The 22124-nt window shown below is 35.7% G+C and overlaps 1 pseudogene; it reads left to right on the forward strand.

The window, feature by feature from the left end:
• The first annotated feature begins 1254 nt into the window (after positions 1 to 1254).
• The window catches only part of LOC114903041, a 60899-nt pseudogene continuing 40029 nt past the window's right edge, over positions 1255 to 22124 (forward strand).

A 22124-nucleotide genomic window follows, 5' to 3' on the forward strand; every position in this document is an offset into this window, starting at 1 on the left:
ATACTCAAAGCTCCAGGTCTTTGAACTAAAAGCTTTGGTGCAAGTTGCATGGCTATAGCTCTTGGGCAAGAATAAAAATAAACTACTTTTTGCTCTTTACTACTTTTATAATCATTATAGGATTACATTATAATCCTACAATGTTGGGAAATGATAGTCTGAAAAATAACATTTACACTCTAGTTCCTGCTGGTATTTATTTGCAACACATGATACAGCTTTATGACAATTACTACAATCTAAAAGTCATAGATTACCTCTAACTGTCCATGACCACACATTTATATGTATGTGTGTATATATATATAAATACTAATGGTGTTATTCAGCTCTGCTAAGTTTGGGAGAGTGATGTATACAACTATTAGAATTCATGGACCTTCTTTAAAAAGTGGCAGGTTTGAAATACATGAACATGCACATTTTTAGTAAAGTATATAAACTTTATCTCTCTTATTCTTATTCATAATTTCAAAGTTTTTGTACATCCTCAATGAGTTAATCATGTTTAAGGCTTTTAATTGCCAGAAGAATTTGTGTTATTTGCTATGTATCCTGCTGTAAATCCCTATTCCTAAGAACTAGTATGAATAGTAAGAGATAATGTTTGGGGCCTGCTTACTCCTTTTTCAGCACAAAAATTTTTTACCCAGGCACCAGTCCTACTCATAACTACAAATGACTTCTTTGAGATAGAACTGCTTCAAAAAATAGATAGTAATTTCCACTTTAATAGGCAAGGTAGAGATTGTAACCCTTACTCTCTAAATTGTCTTCTGGAAAGTCTTTCGATTATCTCAACTTTTTGAAGAATTTTAAACTGGAAAAAAATATTTTATTTCTTTCATTAAAGCTGAAATTCCAGTAGTTAGGTAGTTATGGTTCAGGTAAATGTGACATCTTCCAAGGTATTCACAAAATCACCTAGCTTCAGGCCTGTGACATGTGTACCTCTGTCGGCACATTGAGAGTCACTGGTGGAAGTTGAAATGACTTTGTCTCCAGATACCTCTCTGGTACACCCAGCAGGATAGCTACCCCTGTACACCAGAGGGCTGGAAAAGGACAGAAGCCAGAGGCATTGCCAAAAAAAAGACATCTTTTAGATTCTAAGAGCTCAGAATTCTTCTGTGTTCAGGTCTATTTTAATTTGTTCAATCACTTTTATACTTGGTCTGTCCCATTATCCAAGTAATCTGAAATCTTGTTGGGTTTTTTTTTTTTGTTTGTTTGTTTTTGGCATTCTGTTCCAAAATGCCTGTACTGAAAGTCATAACTAAATCTCCTTCATCCCCCGGGGGAGGAGGAAGGAAGCTATCCATCAACTATCAGGATCCATTGGCATCCCAGAAATGTACCTCCTTGGATGAGAATTCTGCAGCAAGTATGGATCCCTTGGTAAACCACAACGCCTCCAAAACTCCCTTCCTGAAAATGAGATTACTTGTCAGCAAAGTGTGAAATAAAATTCATATTTTATAGCAAGACAAAAAAAATTTAAACATAAAATTTTCTCTGCCCTGTGGCCTCCTCTCTCCCCTCACTATGCATTGTGTATCTGCATTATGCATTGACCAAACCTTCCCCATCGACAGAAATACCTGCTCAACCATAAAGAGCAAAATTCTAGCACCTACAAGACAGTTCTTTAAAGGTAACATTTCTTCTTAATAAGGGGTCACATGGCACTTAGATCTAGATTGTGTAAACTGTCAATGATACGTCATTTAATGTACAGCCCTCTGTCTCAAAAAACGTATATAACTGTGCCTCGAATTCTAACCAGTAGAACAGTTCTCAGAGCTTTCTGAGATGCTGTTCCTGGGTCATAATCCTCAAATTTGGCTTGAATAAAATTTTCTATTTCTTTCTTAGATCAACTGATTAATTTTTCATCAACAAAAGGAAAACTCCTCTCAGGTTGTAGCATGCCGTCATGCCCGATATGATTGGAGGGTTGTTCCCTGTTTAGTTCTAACAGAAGCCTCTACTGATGTTTTGGTTAATTAGCCCAGGATACTGTGGCTACTCATGCAGCTGTGACTGAGATTCTGCGTTCAAGCTGGTCCCTTCCTGCTTCTACAAGTGATTCTAGATCAGACTGATGCAAGCTTGTGACAAGCATGGCTCTAGCTCTACTGCTGCTGCCAATCACTGACTTGGTTTTAAATACACTTTGTGTAAATATGTTTCAAATGTGGTCTCTGTCTGCCTTAATCTGTAAGATGACTATCTTCTGACTGATATCTGGCTTCTTTTTACTTTAATTCTAGCCTTATGATTTCTGCCCTTTGTACAGTCAAACTGTTGACTGATCTTGACTGGGATCCTGATAGAATGCTTTTATCTATATGACCTGTGCGAGTCTGTGTGTTTCCCAAACCCAAAAGCTTTTACTTCATTCACAAGTGAATTGTGACCCACATTCTAAGCCCCTCATGATCAGCTCTAGGATTAACTAGAACATTTCAGTTATTTCTATCACCTGCTCATCAATCACAATTATCTTATCCTAGGCCACTGGGCTTGAACTTCAAGCAAATGCTTGCCATTATCACAAATGTTTACTTTCTTGTAGTCTTCAGACTACCAGAACTGATAAGGTTTACATGATTACATTTATCTGAATTAAAATTCCTCTCTCCATGACCTCATAGATATTATTTTCCATGTTAGTCAAAAGACAAAAATGATCTTAATATTAATTATTTTAGTTTGTACCAATTATACATTTCTTAGCAGTGTTTTGTAATCATTACACTCTTAAAATTGTTTATGCCATAAATTTATTATTAAAATTTCCACTAAAGGAAACAAAATGTTACATGTTTAAAATTTTGTCCATATTCCTTTTCTCCAACTGAAAAATATGTTTTATAACATGTATTTTTTAATATATATAAATTAAAATGATATATTTTTTTAAGAAATAAGGATATCAAATTACGATAGAGAAAATTATGTTTTGTTTAAGGAAACTACTTAATTTTCTGTTCTTCCCTTGGTCCTCTAAAATCCTCAAGCATGGTCCACTGCAGCTCTTGCTGTCTTAACCCAGAATTGTCCTCTCCAAATGTTTGCTGAGGTCACTTCTTAACATACTTTAGACCTCTACACAAACAGCACTTTTCAATGAGGTATTCCCCAACTATTACTATGAGTTTATTTTAAATCGCAGCTTTATTTCTTAATTCTCCTCTTCCTTTTTTCCCCTGTTTTGTCATACCTGACAGCAATATATGTTTTTTTTATTTATTAATCTGTCATTAAAAATGTAGCCCATCGAAATATATCCAGTAGGGTATAAAAATATAAATCCGTCTCCTTAAGAGCAGAATATTGCTGGAGATATTTACTCACCCCTCAACGAAACAGCCTGTGAAGAAATTATTTCCAACTACCCTTGTGGATGGAGATGATCATGTGATCAAGTACTGACCAGTGGAATGTAAGGGGCAGATGGAAATCTCATTAAATCTCTTTAAAACAGGGTGGGATCAATTTTGCCCTTTATTTTCCACTTCATCTTGCCTAGAGTGAGTATTTAATGCTGGAAATGGAACAACTAACTTTTACCCATTAGGTGATAAGTATGAGGACAATGCAACATGCTAAGAATGGCTGGGCCTAAAGATTGGACCTAAATCACTGATGACACTGGCACTACACTTCCTTTATCCAGACTCCCTTGTTATGTGAGCATAAGTGTCCCTTGAGACAGCAGAGGCAAGAAGAAAAACACACCTGCAGCCTGTGGAATGAAAAACACATTCAGAGAAAGACAGACAAAATGAAAAGGCAGAAGACTATGTACCAGATGAAGGAACAAGATAAAATCTCAGAAAAACAACTAAATGAAGTGGAGATATGCACACGTCCAGAAAAAGAATTCAGAATAATAATAGTGAAGATGATCCAGGACCTCAGAAAAAGAATGGAGGCAAAGATCGAGAAGATGCAAGACATGTTTAACAAAGACCTAGAAGAATTAAAGAAAAAAAAAGCAGAGATGAACAATACAATAACTGAAATGAAAAATACACTAGAAGGAATCAATAGCAGAATAACTGAGGCAGAAGAACAGATAAGTGTCCTGGAAGACAGAATGGTGGAATTCACTGTCATGGAACAAAATAAAGAAAAAAGAATGAAAAAAAATGAAGACAGCCTAAGAGACTTCTGGGACAACATTAAACGCACCAACATTCACACTATAAGTGTCCCAGAAGGAGAAGAGAGAGAGAAAGGACCCAAGAATATATTTGGAGAGATTATAGTCGAAAACTTCCCTAACATGGGAAAGGAAATAGCCACCCAAGTCCAGGAAGCACAGAGAGTCCCAGGCAGTATAAACCCAAGGAGAAACACACCAAGACATATAGTAATCAAATTGACAAAAGTTAAATACAAAGAAAAATTATTAAAGTCAACAAGGGAAAAATGACAAATAACATACAAGGGAACTCCCATAAGGTTAACACAGCTGATTTCTCAGCAGAAACTGGCAAGACAGAAGGGAGTGGCACAGTATATTTAAAGTGATGAAAAGGAAGAAAGTACAGCCAAGATTACTCTACCCATAAAGGATATCATTCAGATTTGACAGAGAAATCAAAAGCTTTACATACTAGCAAAAGCAAGAGAATTCAGCACCACCAAACCAGCTTTACAACAAATGCTAAAGGAACTTCTTTATACACTAAAAACAAGAGAAGGAAAAGACCTACAAAAACAAATCCAAAACAATTAAGAAAATGGTAATAGGAACATGCATATCAATAATTACGTTAAACGTGGATGGATTAAATGCTCCAACCAAAAGACACGGGCTCACTGAATGGATGCAAAAACAAGACCCATATATATGCTGTCTACAAGAGACCCACTTTAGACCTAGGGACACATACAGATTGAAAGTGAGGGGATGGAAAAAGATATTCCATGCAAATGGAAATCAAAAGAAACGTGGAGTAGCGATATTCATATCATAAAAATGAATAGATTTAAAAATAAAGAATGTTACAAGAGACAAGGAAGGACACTACATAACGATCAAGGGATCAATCCAAGAAGAACATATAACAATTATAAATATATATGCACCCAACATAGGAGCACCTCAATACATAAGGCAAATGCTAACAGCTATAAAAGAGAAAACTGATGGTAACAAAATAATAGTGGGGGACTTTAACATCTCACTTACACCAATGGACAGATCATCCAGAAGGAAAATTAATAAGGAAACACAAGCTTTAAATGACACAATAGACGGGAAAGATTTCATTGATATTTATAGGATATTCCATCTGAAAAAAGCAGGTTACACTTTCTTCTCAAGTGCACACAGAACATTCTCCAGGATAGATCACATCTTGGGTCACAAATCAAGCCTTGGTAAATTTAAGAAAATTGAAGTCATATCAAACATCTTTTCCAAATACAATGCTAGGAGATTAGAAATAAATTACAGGGAAAAAATGTAAAAAACACAAACACATGGAGGCTAAACAGTACATTACTAAATAACCAAGAGATCACTGAATAAATCAAGGAGCAAATCAAAAAGTACCTAGAGACAAATGACAATGGAAACACAAAAATCCAAAACCTATGGGATGCAACAAAGGCAGTTCTAAGAGGGAATTTATAACAATACAATCCTACCTCAAGAAACAAGAAAAATCTCAAATAAAAAGTCTAAACTTGCACCTAAAGGATCTAGAGAAAGAAGAACAAACAAAACACAAAATTAGTAGAAGGAAAGAAATCATAAAGATAAGAGCAGAAATAATTGCAATAGAAACAAAGAAAACAATAACAAAGATCAATAAAACTAAAAGCTGGTTCTTAGAGAAGATAAACAAAATTGATAAACCTTTAGCCAGACTCATCAAGAAAAAGAGGGAGAGAACTCAAATCAATAAATTTAGAAATGAAAAAGGAGAAGTTACAATGGACCCCGCAGAAATACAAAGCATCATAAGAGACTACTACAAGCAACTCTGTGCCAATAAAATGGAAAATGTGGAAGAAATGGACAAATTCTTAGAAAGGTATAACCTTCCAAGACTGAACCAGGAAGAAATAGAAATATGAACAGATGAATCACAAGTAATGAAATTGAAACTGTGATTAAAATTCTTCCAACAAACAGAAGTCCAGGACCAGATGGCTTCACAGGTGAATGCTATCAAACATTTAAAGAAGAGCAAACACCTATCCTTCTCAAACTCTTCCAAAATTTGCAGAGGAAATAACACTCCCAAACTCATTCTATGAAGCCACATTCACCCTGATACCACAACCAGACAAAGATACTGCAGAAAAAGAAAATTACAGACCAATATCACTGATGAATATAGATGCAAAAATCCTCAACAAAATATTAGCAAACAGAATCCAACAAGACATTAAAAGGATCATAGACCATAATCAAGTGGGATTTATCTCAGGGATGCAAGGATTCTTCAATATACACAAATGGATCAATGTGATAAACCATATTAACAAATTGAAGAATAAAATCCATATGATCATCTCAATAGATGCAGAAAAAGTTTTAACAAAATTCAACACCCACTTATGATAAAAACTCTCCAGAAGTGGGCATAGAGGGATCCTACCACAACATAATAAAGGCCATATGTGACAAACCCACAGCAAACATCATTCTCAGTGGTGAAAAATTAAAAGCATTTGCTCTAAGATCAGGAACAAGACAAGGATGTCCACTCTCGCCACTGTTATTCAACATAGTTATGGAAGTCCTATCCATGGTAATCAGAGAAGAAAAAGAAATAAAAGAAGTCCAAATTGGAAAAGAAGAAGTAAAACTGTCACTGTTTACAGATGACATGATACTATACATAGATAATCCTAAAGACATCATCAGAAAACTACTAGAGCTAATCAATGAATCTGGTAAAGTTGCAGGATACAAAATTAATCCACAGAAATCTCTTTCATTCCTATACACTAAGAAAGAAATGTCATGAAAGAGAAATTAAGGAAACATTCCCATTCACCATTGCAACAAAAAGAATAAAATACCTAGGAATAAACCTACCTAAGGAGATAAAAGACCTGTGCTCAAAAAACTATAAGACACTGATGAAAGAAATCAAAGATGACACAAACAGATGGAGAGATATACCATGTTCTTGGATTGGAAGAATCAATATTGTGAAAATGACTATTCTACCCAAAGCAACCTACAGATTCAATGCAATCCGTATCAAATTACCAACGGCATTTTTTACAGAACCAGAATAAAAAATCTTAAAATTTGTATGGAGACACAAAAAATCCTGAATAACCAAGACAATCATGAGGTGAGGGAAAAAAACAGAGCTGGAGGAATCAGGTTCCCTGACTTCAAACTATACTACAAAGTTACAGTAATCAAGATAGTATGGTACTGGCACAAAAACAGAAATATAGATCAATGGAACAGGATAGAAAGCCCAGAGGTAAACCCACACAACTATGATCAACTAATCTATGACAAAGGATGCAAGGATATACAATGGAGAAAAGACAGTCTCTTCAATAAGTGGTGCTGGGAAAACTGGACAGCTACATGTAAAAGAATGAAAGTAGAACACTCCCTAACACCATACACAAAAATAAACTCAAAATGGATTAAAGACCTAAATGTAAGATGGGACACTATAAAACTCTTAGAGGAAAACATAGGAAGAACACTCTTCGACATTAATCACAGCAAGATCTTTTTTGACCCACCTCCTAGAGTAATGGAAATAAAAACAAAAATAAACAAATGGGATCTAATGAAACAAAAGCTTTTGCACAGCAAAGGAAACTATTAATAAGACAAAAAGACAACTCTCAGAATGGGAGAAAATTTTTGCACACAAATTAACAGACAAAGGATTAATCTCCAAAATATATAAACAGCTCATGCAGCTCAATATTAAAAAATGAACAACCCAATCAAAAAATGGGCAGAAGACCTAAATAGACGTTTCTTCAAAGAAGACATACATATGGCCAAGAGGCACATGAAAAGCTGCTAAACATCACTAATTATTAGAGAAATGTGAATCAAAACTACAATGAGGTATCACCTCACAACAGTTAGAATGGGCATCATCAGAAAATCTACAAACAACAAATGCTGGAGATAGTGTGGAGAAAATGGAACACTCTTGCACTGTTGGTGGGAATGTAAATTGATACAGCCACTATGGAGAACAGTATGGAAATTCCTTAAAAAACTAAAAATAGAACTACCACATGACCCAGCAATCCCACTACTGGGCATATACGCAGAGAAAACCATAATTTTAAAAGACACATGCACCCCAATGTTCATTGAAGCAGTATTTACAATAGCAGGTCACGGAAGCCACCTAAATGCCCATCGACAGATGAATGGATAAAGAAGATGTGGTATACATATACAATGGAATATTACTCAGCCATAAAAAGGAACAAAACTGGGTCATTTGTAGAGAGGTGGATGGACCTAGAGACTGTCATACATAGTGAAGTAAGTCAGAAAGAGAAAAACAAATATCGTATATTTACGCATATATGTGGAATCTAGAAAAATTGTACAGATGAACTGGTTTGCAAGGCAGAAATAGAGACACAGATGTAGAGAACAAACATATGGACACCAAGGGAGAAAGTGGGGGGCAGGGGTGGTGGTGGTGGGATGAATTTGGAGATTGGGATTGACATATATACACTAATATGTATAAAATAGGTAACTAAGAACCTGCTGTATTAAAAAAAAATTTTTTAAATGAGTCTCTCACCTGATTAAGTCACTGTTATTTGTGTTGTCTATTACAGGCAGTCAGACACACATCCTGACCAATGCAAACCTAAAAACTCCTCACAAAGTTATTCTTCCTGAATTCCAAATGATCTTCTGCCTGAGAGTTGCACTCTAGAATTATAATTTATACAAATTTACATATAAAATATATCTCACAATAGTATGAGTTTTATTTTATGATCAATTTTTTTAATGGATTGTGTTAAAGCTGCATAATTTGCTGAAAAGAGCAAAACCTGAAGATTAGGATTTTACCCAAGATTTGCTAGTGAGCAGTCTGGGACTGCAAGATCATTGTATAAAATCTCTAGGTCTCAGTTCCTCATCTGTCAAATTACGAGACTGAACACGAATCCCTCTGAAGACTCTTCTACTTCTAATACTACGTGTCTGTTTCTCGGCTGTTTGACACCTTGTGCTGTGGATGATTACTGTAAAGCTCTGCATTAAGAGAAATGCTGTAGCCAACTTAGCCTAGAGTAAATTAGCCCAACTTTAAATTAGATGATTATGGCTACCCTTCTCCCCCACAAAACACAATGTGAAGGCTGTATGTCAGATATTTGTTTTATTCACCAAGTTAGGGAGCTGTTGTAACACTTCCTAATGACACCTGCTGTCTTCTCTCAGTGATTTTCTAAACTACAGCTGAAGATTAGATTGTACTTGTTACATCTATTTCTAGTGCATGGTCAGATTGACCTGGTGCAACATCTTTGTTGGTTAGAGTGAAAAGTTAATGAGACAGTATTGGCAGATTGAAGAAGAACTGGGAAAATCTAACTGGAAGCATTTTATAAAGCAAATACTCTGAATCACTCTGGACTCTGCGTTTCCATATACCATTCTAGAACATTCATGCCATCCCTTATGAAGTGGCAGTTGCCCTGCTGGAAAATGAACTCCAAAGAGCAAGTATTTCTATCTCTTTTGCACACTGCTCCATCCCAAGGGCCTAGGACACTGTGTAGCATAGATTAGACATCTAATAAATAGTTTTTGAATTGAACTTAATAGAAATGGTTTAGTTCTTAGTATTGCCTCTTTGGAAGAAAATTGGCTGTATTTATGGCAGATAATTTCCAAATTTAAAAAACAACAACCCATTTGTATTGCTAAGCAGAAAGTGTCTTCCCATGAAACATAAAATACATGTTTTGAGAATATATTACATATGTTTTTCTGATTTTTGTTCAAGTTATGGTGACTGGGAGTGAACTCAATGTCATAACAAATTTTAAAATGCATAACTATTAAATGCATAAATTGTACTCTCTTCATTTGCTAAGTATACACATACTAACATAAAGGATTTGGCTCAAATACATGGGCATGAATGGGAGAGTATGTGGAAGAGCTAGATCAGGTTTCCCAGTGTCTGTCAGAGCAAGGCTATCATTGCTATCAGGGTGCTGGTTGCTGATATCTAATCAGGAAGGCAGTAAACATAATGAGGGTATATTGCTGATAATGAGGGTATATTGCTGAGATGCGATACAGCTTAGCCAGTTCCGTGAGCAAAAAGAGCATAGAAGTAAGACGCTCATTGGAAGGCTTTCTTTCAAGTTATGCTTTGATTACAATAAACATCATATCGTGAAATAACGCCGTCCTATATTGAAATTTAGTAAAATAAACATAAAAGGAAGCTACTATAGGCTGCATTTTCCCATTATTCTAGGGGGCATCAACTACTACTGAAGTATGGCTTGATATATTATTAATTCTAGAGGATCTAGACTTAAGTTGCTTTCTCTATAATGGAAGGAGATTAAATTTGCTGACCTTGTGTACTTAAAAATCTTTATCTGTAGGAATTCTAGCAGATGTTTCGTGATAAAATGCCCAAAACCTTTTTTTTTTAATCCCATGTTTGAAATTAAAAATAGTAACACACTCACAAGTGTATGATACTTATGACTTAATTTTTGCACTTTAAATCTACTGATAGAGGAAAGGATGGAAACACATCCTGTTTGAAGGGTTATTTGGGGGGTTTGGGGGGTGGAAAATTGAGACTGGGCAGCAAGAGAAATGTGGATTTCCAAAGTCTTTGGGGGAATTTCTGCCATATCAGTACTATCGCTTGTCTGTGGTGGATATGCCCTTACTTACTTTGGTCCCATCTATCCCTCTAACTTCCTCTCCCATCTTCTCTCCCTCCAGCCACCCTGGCTTTCCTGATGCTCTCGTACCTCACACTTTCACTTTATGGTGTTTTCATCTTTGTTCTCTGGCGAGAATGGTATTCAGCCATTTATCCTCATAATTTACTCCCCCATGTAATCCTAGTCTATCCTTAAATATCACCATATTAGTAAAGGTTTCACCTACAACCATATGTCAAGTAGCATTGTCTCTCACTTTGGATCTCCTAGTTTGACTTTGCTATTCTTATCAATGCCATATATTATGTATTAACTTACTTCTGACTGTTTTTGCCTATAGAATATAAGCTGCATGAGGGTTACATTCGTTTTCTCCACTGCATATCCACAGCACCTAGAATGCCTGGCTGGTTAGTGGCTGCCCCTGAAATGCCTCTTGGATAAATAAACGTGTTGCTTCAATATCAGCCTACACAAAACATGCTGCATTTCTGAGATAAGCCAGCCACTTTTTCAGCCTTAATAGCCATGGTGTTAGCTGACTAAGATCTTTCCAAATAAATATTTCTGTTTAGATCGTTTTCTGCCAGTTCAGTGTCTCCTTCGATCACCTCTCTACTCAGTTTTGGAATTCAAGTCCAGTATAATGAAGAACTCAGGTTCAAAGTTTTGTCCTATAAGACGTGCTGGAGCTTACCTAAGTTAATAGAGGTTTTAGGCTGCCATAAAACGAGTATAATGCCTTTTTTTTCTTTTCTAAATTTATATCAACTGTATTTTCAAAACTATGTCTCACTGTCAGCTTCTGCTGGTAAACTCCCTCGTCTTCAGATCTTAACAACCTACTGCAGGCTTTCCACTCAAATGTTACATCTCCTGCTGTGTTTTCCAAGTATCAAACAGGACATTTCCCTGGAATGCTAGGTGTTTGGGGACAGGGATCAGGGAAGAAAGTTTTATAGATCTGTGCTGAATTTTGACACTCTATTACCTTCTCTCTAGCCTTCCATACCAGCTTGTGTGAGAATTTTATTTTTGTTTTTCCTTTGATAGCTATGGTATCAGAAACAACAGCTGACATTGATCTTAAAGTGCTTTAGGGATCTGTGTATCAAAGGATGAAGAAAAGAAAATTTTGAATAATGCAAACATGAATGTTATTCCTGATTCCTCTACTTACTAGATGAGAGAATTTTAAGAAAACCACTTAGTGTACCTAAAATGGTTTTCTTCATCTGGTAAATTCTAGTCACACTATTTAATAGGAATTTTGCAATAATTATATGAAATGACATATGTAAAGTGCCTGGAACATAGTTGATGCCCAGTGAGTGTTGCCTATTAATAGCATATTAATCTAACCAGTAAGGTTATTAAGTGTTGTGAAAATGAGGAGAAAAGAAGAGGAAACTCAAAAGCAAGAGTGATAGTAAACGAAAGAAGCAAAAAAGAAAAAAGTAGCAAAATAAAAGAAAAGGAGGAAGGCAAATTCACATACACAAATGAAAGCCATGAACAGGAGAATGGGGTCAGGAGCCACTGAATTATCTGTATGATAAAGTACATTAAAACCCTTACATTTTCCAACTCAAGAATTCAAGAATTCTATGTGATAGTAGCTGCCTTTTGAGGAGATTAGAGCGTATGGGGACACTGTTCTTAGCCACATAATTAAATTCACAAAGTCAGTTTTGGAAATCATTGAACACGTGATCATGAATCAAATGTTTTTATGGATTAGTATGAATTATGATGAATTATTTTTATAATTGTTATTATGAATCAATCTACACTTATTAGAGTAGAGATGGTATAAATAATCATTTTGTTGGGATAAATATTACTCCCTTGAAGTATCCGTAACATTTTCAAAGGAGGAAACTGTTATCCTCTAAAAGTCTTAGGAATTATGTAAACAGTTTACCTAAGCAAACTTTTAAAAAATATATTAACAAACACAATGCTTTTATAAAAGCAAACAACAACAAAACACACAATAGTGTATTAATTCGCTTGAACTTTGCATTAATCTTCTTGAAACTGTTCACTGACCCCTGGTTAATTTTCTTACTTCATTTATTTCTATTGCCCCTCATTACAAATTAAATTCTATTTACACTGAACTTCTTTCTGTTGCCCTAATGGACCATTCTCACTTTCATCAGTATATGGGAATGTTCAGGAATCATGTCTTAAACACATTCTTCAGGACGCTTTCCTTGACCTCGGTAGCGTGGATTATTTGCCTTCCCTAACCACTCTCACAGAACCAACATTCAGGACTTCCTTAACCCAAAATTTAGGAAATTGTAATTGCTTATTTAGTACATACAGTCTTTTCATCCTCAAAGACAACAAATCCTAGAAGGCCAAGGACCAATTAGAACACCTGTATCTGGCTCAATAAATATTATATATATATATATATATATATATATATATATAAACTTGGGTAGAAAAGGGAAATAGACAGATATGTTTATAGAATAACAAATTCTAATATATACACACATTTGTCTACAAATTTGGAAAAGTGTTTTTGGTAATGTGATAAAAAACATTTTGTCACTTCAGCTTGCCTTTTCATCAAGCTCGAGGAAGTTTTTCTTAGGAGGTCTGTGGGTAGAGCACACAACTGACATTTCTAGTACAGCTACATCATCATAAAAGCATAACCTTTCTTCTTTTCACAAGTACCCTTTGTGAGTTGATCGGGGAGGGCACAGTCCTTGCTTACATAACAACAGCGATGAAACTTGAAACCAGGATAAATACAAACTGAATACAGCAATGAAGTACAGAATTAACTCATAAGTTTTAAGGAAGTGTAACACATGATAGGGTAGTACTCAGAGGGATATAACATTAAGTAACGTTATTTTGTCCAAAATATTTACTGAGAATATCTCTGTGCAAGGCCCTCTGCTAGAGTTGGGCAGACCAACTAAATCTTCAAATAGAACACAACTCCGTGTGCAGACACATGGGCACACACACATTTATGCTGCCACACAGGATGAAATATGTGTCTTTAGAAGCATGTAATTGTCCTTATGAGTGTAGAGAATGGGATGATTAATTCCTGCTGGAAAGATCAGAATAGATGCATCCTCATGAGATGTGTGGCTTTAGTGATGCTAGGGCAAGAAGTGAATAGTCTGTGAAAAGTGCAGCTAAAATAGAGATTGTGATAACGGGAAAACCGGGAAGGTTGAAGATATCACCATATTTGGGAAATCTGAAAGGTGTAGGGGTCATGCAGAAATATGAAAAATAAGCCATAAATACAAGTTTGATCTGATACAGGGACAGTTCTGAATAACAGGGTAAGGATTTTGGATGCAGTGCGACATTTTGAACAGAGAAGGGATGTGATAAGAGATTTTTTAATGAGAGTTTTTCTTTGGAGAAATTTTGTTTTTAAGGCAGAAAAAAGAATTAGAAACTAACAACAAGATATTTAAACAAGTGCTTCTGATAAATACCATGACTTGTAGAAATGGTGGAGAAAGGGTTAAAATCTCAAGTAGAACAATATCAGATACAAATACATCATTATATCAACCACATTAGAGATGGATCACGTACCATGTAAATGGAAAAATGGGGTTTATTCTAATCTTAGTCATCTCGCTCATCTGTAACTTTCCTCTCTGACTCCTACCAACCACTATCAATTTAGTTACTTGTTCAACTCCCATTTACATGTAAAGCAGTTACTGAATTGTTAACCCATACCACCATGAGAAACAAATTTTCCAATTTGAGGGCAGTGTTTATGTACAATTCCTTTAGGCTTTAGCCTGACAGGTTCCAGTCAAAACACCATTTTCCAAAGTTATGAGTACTTTTTAATGACTAATAAAGCTAGAATTAATATTTGTCTTCAGGTTTTGGTATAAACATAAGTTTTCAAAGAAAATGAGATATTTACAAAAATGGCAAATGCTTAACCAGGAGGGATGAGAGATCTAGGAACATGGTACTTTATTAGTTTGGATTAGATTTTGGTTGCAAGAGAGAAAAAACCTTAAATAGTTCTGTAAACCACACACAAATTGATTTTTCTCTCATGGCAAATTCTGGAGTTGGTAGTCCCAGGGCTGGTGTACTCTATGGAATCAGGCCTCTTTTTTCTTATTGATCAGACACTCAGGTCTCTTTTGTTAAGTGACCACAGATGCCCCCAAAGCTGCTTCAGTTCCAGACTTCACATGATCATTGTAGCTAGCAAGAAGAAGGAAAGAAAATAAGAAGAATTTTCCTATTTAGGAAAATTCCCAGAATTTGCACATATCACTTTCATGGACATCTCAGGGGCCACAACCTAGTCACGTGGACACATCCAGCCCCAAAGTCACCTGGGAATATTATTTGTACTCTTGTCATCCATATGTCTGCTTAAAATTTGGCAAGTTTAACACTACTAAAGATGAAAGAATGATTTTTTTCTCTTTTTCTGGTAGCTACAACATAAACAGGATAGCTGAAGCTTGTATCAATAAATTTGTCCATAAAGGGAATTTAGGAAGAGAAGCTCCCACAATGGTTTCTATGAGACACAAGGATGGAACTATGAGGCACAAGGTGTCAGTCCATGATTGAGCACTTCCAGAGCACTTCTCAAGACAGAAATTACCTTCTGTCTCTTGTATGCTATTGTTATTTTACGTTTTCTGTCAAAGACAAACCTACTCCTAAGTAATAGAGAGAAAAGTCAGCTGTTTCTTTCACAATACCTTCATTCAAATTGCTACCACAATAGAGAGACTTGGGTTTTTGGGGGGGGGGTTTTTGCGGTACGCGGGCCTCTCATTGTTGTGGCCTCTCCCGTTGCGGCGGAGCACAGGCTCCGGACACGCAGGCTCAGCGGCCATGGCTCATGGGCCCAGCCCCTCCGCGGCATGTGGGATCTTCCCGGACCAGGGCACGAACCCGTGTCCCCTGCCTCGGCAGGCGGACTCTCAACCACTGCGCCACCAGGGAAGCCCGAGAGTCTTGTTTTCAAAGCTTCCAAAAATAAAATTAGGACTAACTGGTGAATATACAAATAAACAGATATCATTTCATAGATTGCTTACTGGATTTCTACCATGTACCAGACACTGTGCTAGATAATCAGGGGTAGAGTTTGAGCTGATCTTAACATGGCTTTGCCTTCCTGAAATTTTCTGTGGACTTAAGGGTAAATATTTTAATAAGGCAATTTTACCCAAAAAAGTTTATGTATAATTTTGGGAAGTTATATGAAAGAAAGGGAGAGAAAGAACTTTCAGGCCAACTTGCCCATATGTGAAACCGGCTACTTTCATCACTATTTATTGTTGGTTTTTAGGCACAAACTGGATGACAGCTTAAGAATGTGGTAGAGAAAATTTGTGTGTGGAAAACAGACCTCCAGAAGTTGAAGGTCCCACACAAATCATGCATAGGTCCTATGATATGAAATCTAATAGAAATGATGCTATAAATCCTAAGGCTTTTTAAAGGTTATATTCTAAATGCTGTTTCAGATGATATATATTGCATTAAATGTGTTTGTGTTCTGGTTGATGAATACCTTGATAGATTTCATGGTATTAAAAGGATCATATTTAATTCCAAATGCATCCTTCAGCCTCCTCAGGAGTTAGGATGCCTTTCATCTTCCTCCCTGAGGTTTGACTCAGGGGTGGCATGCATTAACTGTTTGACGGTTATATGTTGCTGAGTAACTCATTTGGTCTCAAGCTGATCTTCAATTAAACCTCTAAGAAACCAGATAGTTCCAAAAAAGACATTAGTTCCTGATTCATAATGTAAATGATTTGGAGAATTTAAAGTAGAACAATTTGATAAGGTAATTGTCTTAGCAATCTTGTAAGATTTCTCATTCTATTGAAAATAGTACAGATCGTCACAAACAGCTAATTTTTAAAAAAGCATTCTGCTTCAATAGTAGAATGGAGATATATACTGATGAGTTCTTATTAATTCTGAAGTTAGTGTGTTTGCTCTCCTTAAGCAATCTAATTATTTCACATTGTAAAGCTATTTGAAATTTAGATTGGCAGTTAAAAGTAGCTTAAAATTAATCTCTAGTTTTATCTTCAGAAGCAACGTTTATCATTAAATGTCTTCCTGTAGCATTTCATCACTTTCTCCAAGTAGTATTTTTCTCTCTCTTCACTAACTACCAAATCAAAAAAAAGAAAAGAATGTGACAGTGAGATTAGTTGACTTATAAAAGAAGTTCTAATGCTTAAAAACAAATTAAGTGGAAAAATTATATTAAAAGCTTAAGAGCACCTGACAGTATACATATTTCTGAAAGCAAAACACAGTCCAAGTTAAAAATATCCCAAGTTTGAGGATTCAAGATGGCAGTGTAGTAAGATCCTAAACTTACCTCCTCCCATGGATGCAACAAATCTACAACGACATATGGAATAATTCCCTCAGAAAGGGACCTGAAAGCTGAATGAATAAAGCCTCCACAACAAAGGGGGAATAGTACAGCATTAATACTTGTAAGAGAGGCAGAGAGACAGTCTTGCCAAGGAAAAAGTCACACTCCGTTCAGTGATCCACAGTTGAGAAGGATAACAAAGATTTGGATCTTTTTCCTAAGGGACAAAGGATCTAGCCTCCACATGAAGCACCCCAACCCCTAGATCCTGAACAGCAGAGACAAGTCTCCAAAAACACCTGACTTGGGAAACCAACTGGGAATACATCTAGGAAAGCTATAGAACTGAATGGAATGAAAAACCTGCTCACAAAGGGCCTACATGCCAAGTTCTGACTCAAAACTAGCACAAAAACACCAAATTAAAAATTGCACATATATGGAATCTAAAAAAATGGTACTGATGAACCTAGTGGCAAGGCAGGAATAAAGACGCAGATGTAGAAAATGGACCTGAGGACACGGTGGGGAAGGGGAAGTTGGGAGTGAGAGAGTAGCACTGACATATATACACTACCAAATGTAAAATAGATAGCTAGTGGGAAGCAGCTGCATAGCACAGGGAGATCAGCTCGGTGCTTTGTGACCACCTAGAGGGGTGGGATAGGGAGGGTGGGAGGGAGACGCAAGAGGGAGAGGATATGGGGATATACATATACATAGAGTTGATTCAGTTTGTTATACAGCAGAAACTAGTACAATTTTATAATTGTAAAGCAATTATATTCCAATAAAGATATGAAAAAAATTAAAAATAAATTAAAAAATGAATGGACCATAGGTGAAGGGAACATAATTATTAGTCCTGAAGTATCTGCTGGAGAGGCAGGAGCCAGCTGGGACACTCCCTGGGGACAGAGACACTGGCAGGTGCCATTTTTGTTATCTCAGGCTACCTGCTAATTGTCACACTAGCAGCACCATTTAAATTCTCCCTTTAACCTGTTAGTGCCATTGGGTGCACCCCTGTGAGAGCTCCACCTACCCTGCTCCTCAGCTGGACCTCACAGCCAGCAGAGGGAGAGCCATGCCCACCGGCACATGCAAAAGTTGTGGGTGGGCCTTGATGCTGGTCCAGGGCCAGCCCAAACCACCAGCATGCTTCAGTAGCAGCTGCAACCAATCACAGCAGGAGGGCACACAGAGCCCACCTATGGGACACTTGTTGAGTGCCTGGTTCTGGTGGTCAGGTGGGATTGAGACTCTGAACCTCACAGGATATCCCCTAAATAAGGCCACTCCCTCAAGACTGGATGATTTACCTAGTACATAAAAACAGACACAGAGAATTAGGCAAAATGAGGAGGCAGAGGAATATGTTCCAGTTGATATAATAAGATAAAACCTCAGAAAAAGAACTAAATGAAACAAAGATAAGAAATCTACCCAATAAAGAATTCAAAGTAATGGTCATAAAGATGCTCACCTTGGAGAAGAATGAATGAACACAGTGAGAATTTCAATAAAGAGATAGAAAATATAAGAAAGAACCAAACAGAAGTGATACCTCAACTGAAAAATACACTACAGGTGTTCAATATCAGACTGGATGAGTTAGAAAAACAAATCATGATCTGGAAGACAAAATAATGGAGCTCACCCAGACAGAGTGACAAAATGAAAAAATAATTTAAAAAAAGAAAAGACAACTTAAGCGAACTTTGGGACATCAACCAGAATAACATCACATTGTAGGGGTCCCAAAGGAGAAGAGAGAAATAAAGGACCAGAAAAATTATTTGAAGAATTAGTGACTGAAAACTTCCCTAATCTGAGGAAGGAAATAGGAATCCCTCAGTCCAGGAAACCCAGAGAGTTCCAAGTTAGATGAAATCAAAGAGACACACTCCACACACATTATAATTAAAATGGTAATTAAGGATAAAGAGGGAATCCTAAAAGCAGCAAGCAAAAAACAACTTGTGATGTACAAGGGAAACCCAATAATGCTTTCAGCAGATTTTTTAGCAGAAAAATTACAGGCCAGAAGGGAGTGACATAATTTATTCAAAGAGCTGAAAGAAAAAAAAAATTCAACAAAGAATTCTTTTATCAACAAAGCTTTCATTCAGAATTGAAGGAGCAGAAAAGAGGTTTCCAGATGAGCAAAACCTAAAGAAGTTCATAATCATTAAACCAACCCCACAAGATATGTTAAAGGGAGTTCTTTAAGCTGAATTAATTGTTAACAAAAAACCAAAAGTAAAAATCTCACTGGAAAAGGCAAATATATAATAAAGGTAGTGGATCAATCACTTATAAAGTAAGTATGAAGATTATAAGAATATAGTAAAATTAACTTAAATTACAATAATTAGTTAAAAAGCTGCATAAAATAAAAAGATGTAAAGTATATCATTGACAGCACAAAATATGGCGGGGGGGGTGAGTAAGAAGATAGCCTTGGAATGTGCTACCAACTTAAAACAGACTACTATTTACATAGAATATTATATGTGAACCTCACAGAAACCACAAGAAAACAACTTACAGTAAATGCACAAAAGAAAATGAGAAAGGAATCTAAACTTGACATTAAAGAAAACCACCAAAACACAAGGGGAGAAAGAGACTAAGAAAGGAACAGGGAGGAACTACAAAAACAGACAGAAAACAATTTAAAAGATGGCAATAGGTCCATACCTAGCAATAATTGCTATCAATATAAATGCACTAAATTTGCCAACCAAAAGACATAGAGAGGTTGAATGGATAAGCAGTTCCATCAATATATTCCCTACAAAAACTCACTTTGGAAGAAAGGACACACTCAAACTAAAAGTGAAGGAATAGAAAAAAATTTTCCTAAGCCAATGGAAATTAAAAGAAAACTGGAGTAGTTATACTCATATCAGACAAACTAGACTTTAAAACAAAGACTATAATAAAAGAAAAAAAGGGTATTACAATATGATAAAGGGGTCAATCCAGCAAGAAGATATAACATTTATAAACATATATTCACCCAACAGAGGAATACCAAGATATATGAAGCAAATATTAATGGATTTAATGGGAGAAATTGAAAGAAATACAATAATAGTAAGGAGCATTAATACCACACTTAAACATCAATGGATGTATCATCCAGACAGATAATCAATGAGGAGTCATTGGGTTAAATAATATGTTAAATCACATTGCTTAATTTTATATGGAACATTTTATTCAAAAGCAGCAGAATACACATTCTCCTCAATGGCATATGGAAAATTCTGCAGGCAGATTACATGTTAGTTCATAAAAGAAATCTCAAAAAGTTCAAGAAATTGAAATCATATCAAGAATCTTCTCTAACCAAAATGGTGTGAAACTAGAAATTAATCAAAAGAAAAAAAATAAGAAAACACACAAACATGTGGAGAAGATGCTACTGAAAAACCAAAGAGGTCAACAAAGAAATCGAAGGAGAAATCAAAACATGCCTAGATATAAATGAAAACAGAAATACAACATATCAAATTCTATGTAATCCAGCAAATGCAGTTCTTAGAGGGAAGTTGTTAGCAATTCAGGCCTACCTCAAGAAAGAAACAAACAAACAAAATCCCAAATAACAATCTAATCTTATACCTAAAGGAGCTAGAAAAAGAACAAATGAAGCTAAGAACTGGTAGAAAATTAGTAGAATTAGTAAAGATCAGAGTGGAAATAAATATAGACAAAAAAAATAGAAAAGTTTGATGGAACTAAGTGCTGGATCTTTGAAAAATTAAACAAAATCACAAGCCTTTAGCCAGGCTAACAAAGAAAAAAAGAGAGAGGATTCAAATAAATAAAATGAGAAATTAAAGAGGAGCAGTTACAACTGATACCACAGAAATGCAGAGGCTCATAAGAGACTACTAAAATAATTATACACCATAAAAATAGGACAACCGTGAAGAAATGGATAAATTCCTAGAAACATACAATCTTTCAAAACTGAATCATGAAGAAAAGGAAAATCTAAATAGACCACATACTAGTAAGGAGACTGAAACAGTAATCAAAAATTTCCCAACAAGAAAAAGTTCAGGACCAGAAGACTTCACTGGCAAATTCTATAAAACATTAAAAAAAGATTAAATATGTATTTTCTCAAACTCTAGCAAAAAATTGAAGAGGAGAAAAATCTTCCAAACACAATTTATGAAGCAAGCATTATCCTGATCTCAAAACCAGACAAGGATACCTCAAGAAAAGAAACCTGATGAACATTTGCAGAAATCCTCAACAAAATATTAGCAAACCAAATCCAACAATACATAAAGGAATCATACACTATTATAAAGTGGGATTTATTCCAGAGATACAAAGATGGTTCAACATCTGCAAATCAATCAGACTGAAACAACACATTAACAAAATGAAGGATAAATATCATATGATCATCTCAATAGATGTGGAAAAACCATTTGACAAGATCGAACATCCATTTATGATTAAAAAAAACTTCAAAAACCAGGTATCAAAAGAAAGTACTTCAATATAATAAAGCCTATATATGACAATGCCATAGCTACCATCATCCTTAAGGGTTAAAAGCTAAAACTTTTTCTCTAAGATCAGGAAGAAGACAAGGGTGCCCACTCTCACCACTTTCATTCCACATAATATTGGAAGTACTACCCATAGCAATTAGACAAGGAGATTAAAAAGCATCCAGATTGGAAAAGAAGAAGTAGAACTGTCACAATTAGCATACTATACAGCACTTTACATAGGAAACCCTAAATAGTCCATCAAAAAAATGTTAGAACTGATAAATAAATTCAGT

Source organism: Monodon monoceros, unplaced genomic scaffold (genome assembly GCF_005190385.1).
Source record: "Monodon monoceros isolate NGI ecotype Baffin Bay Population unplaced genomic scaffold, NGI_Narwhal_1 Super_Scaffold_20, whole genome shotgun sequence".
NCBI lineage: Eukaryota > Metazoa > Chordata > Mammalia > Artiodactyla > Monodontidae > Monodon > Monodon monoceros.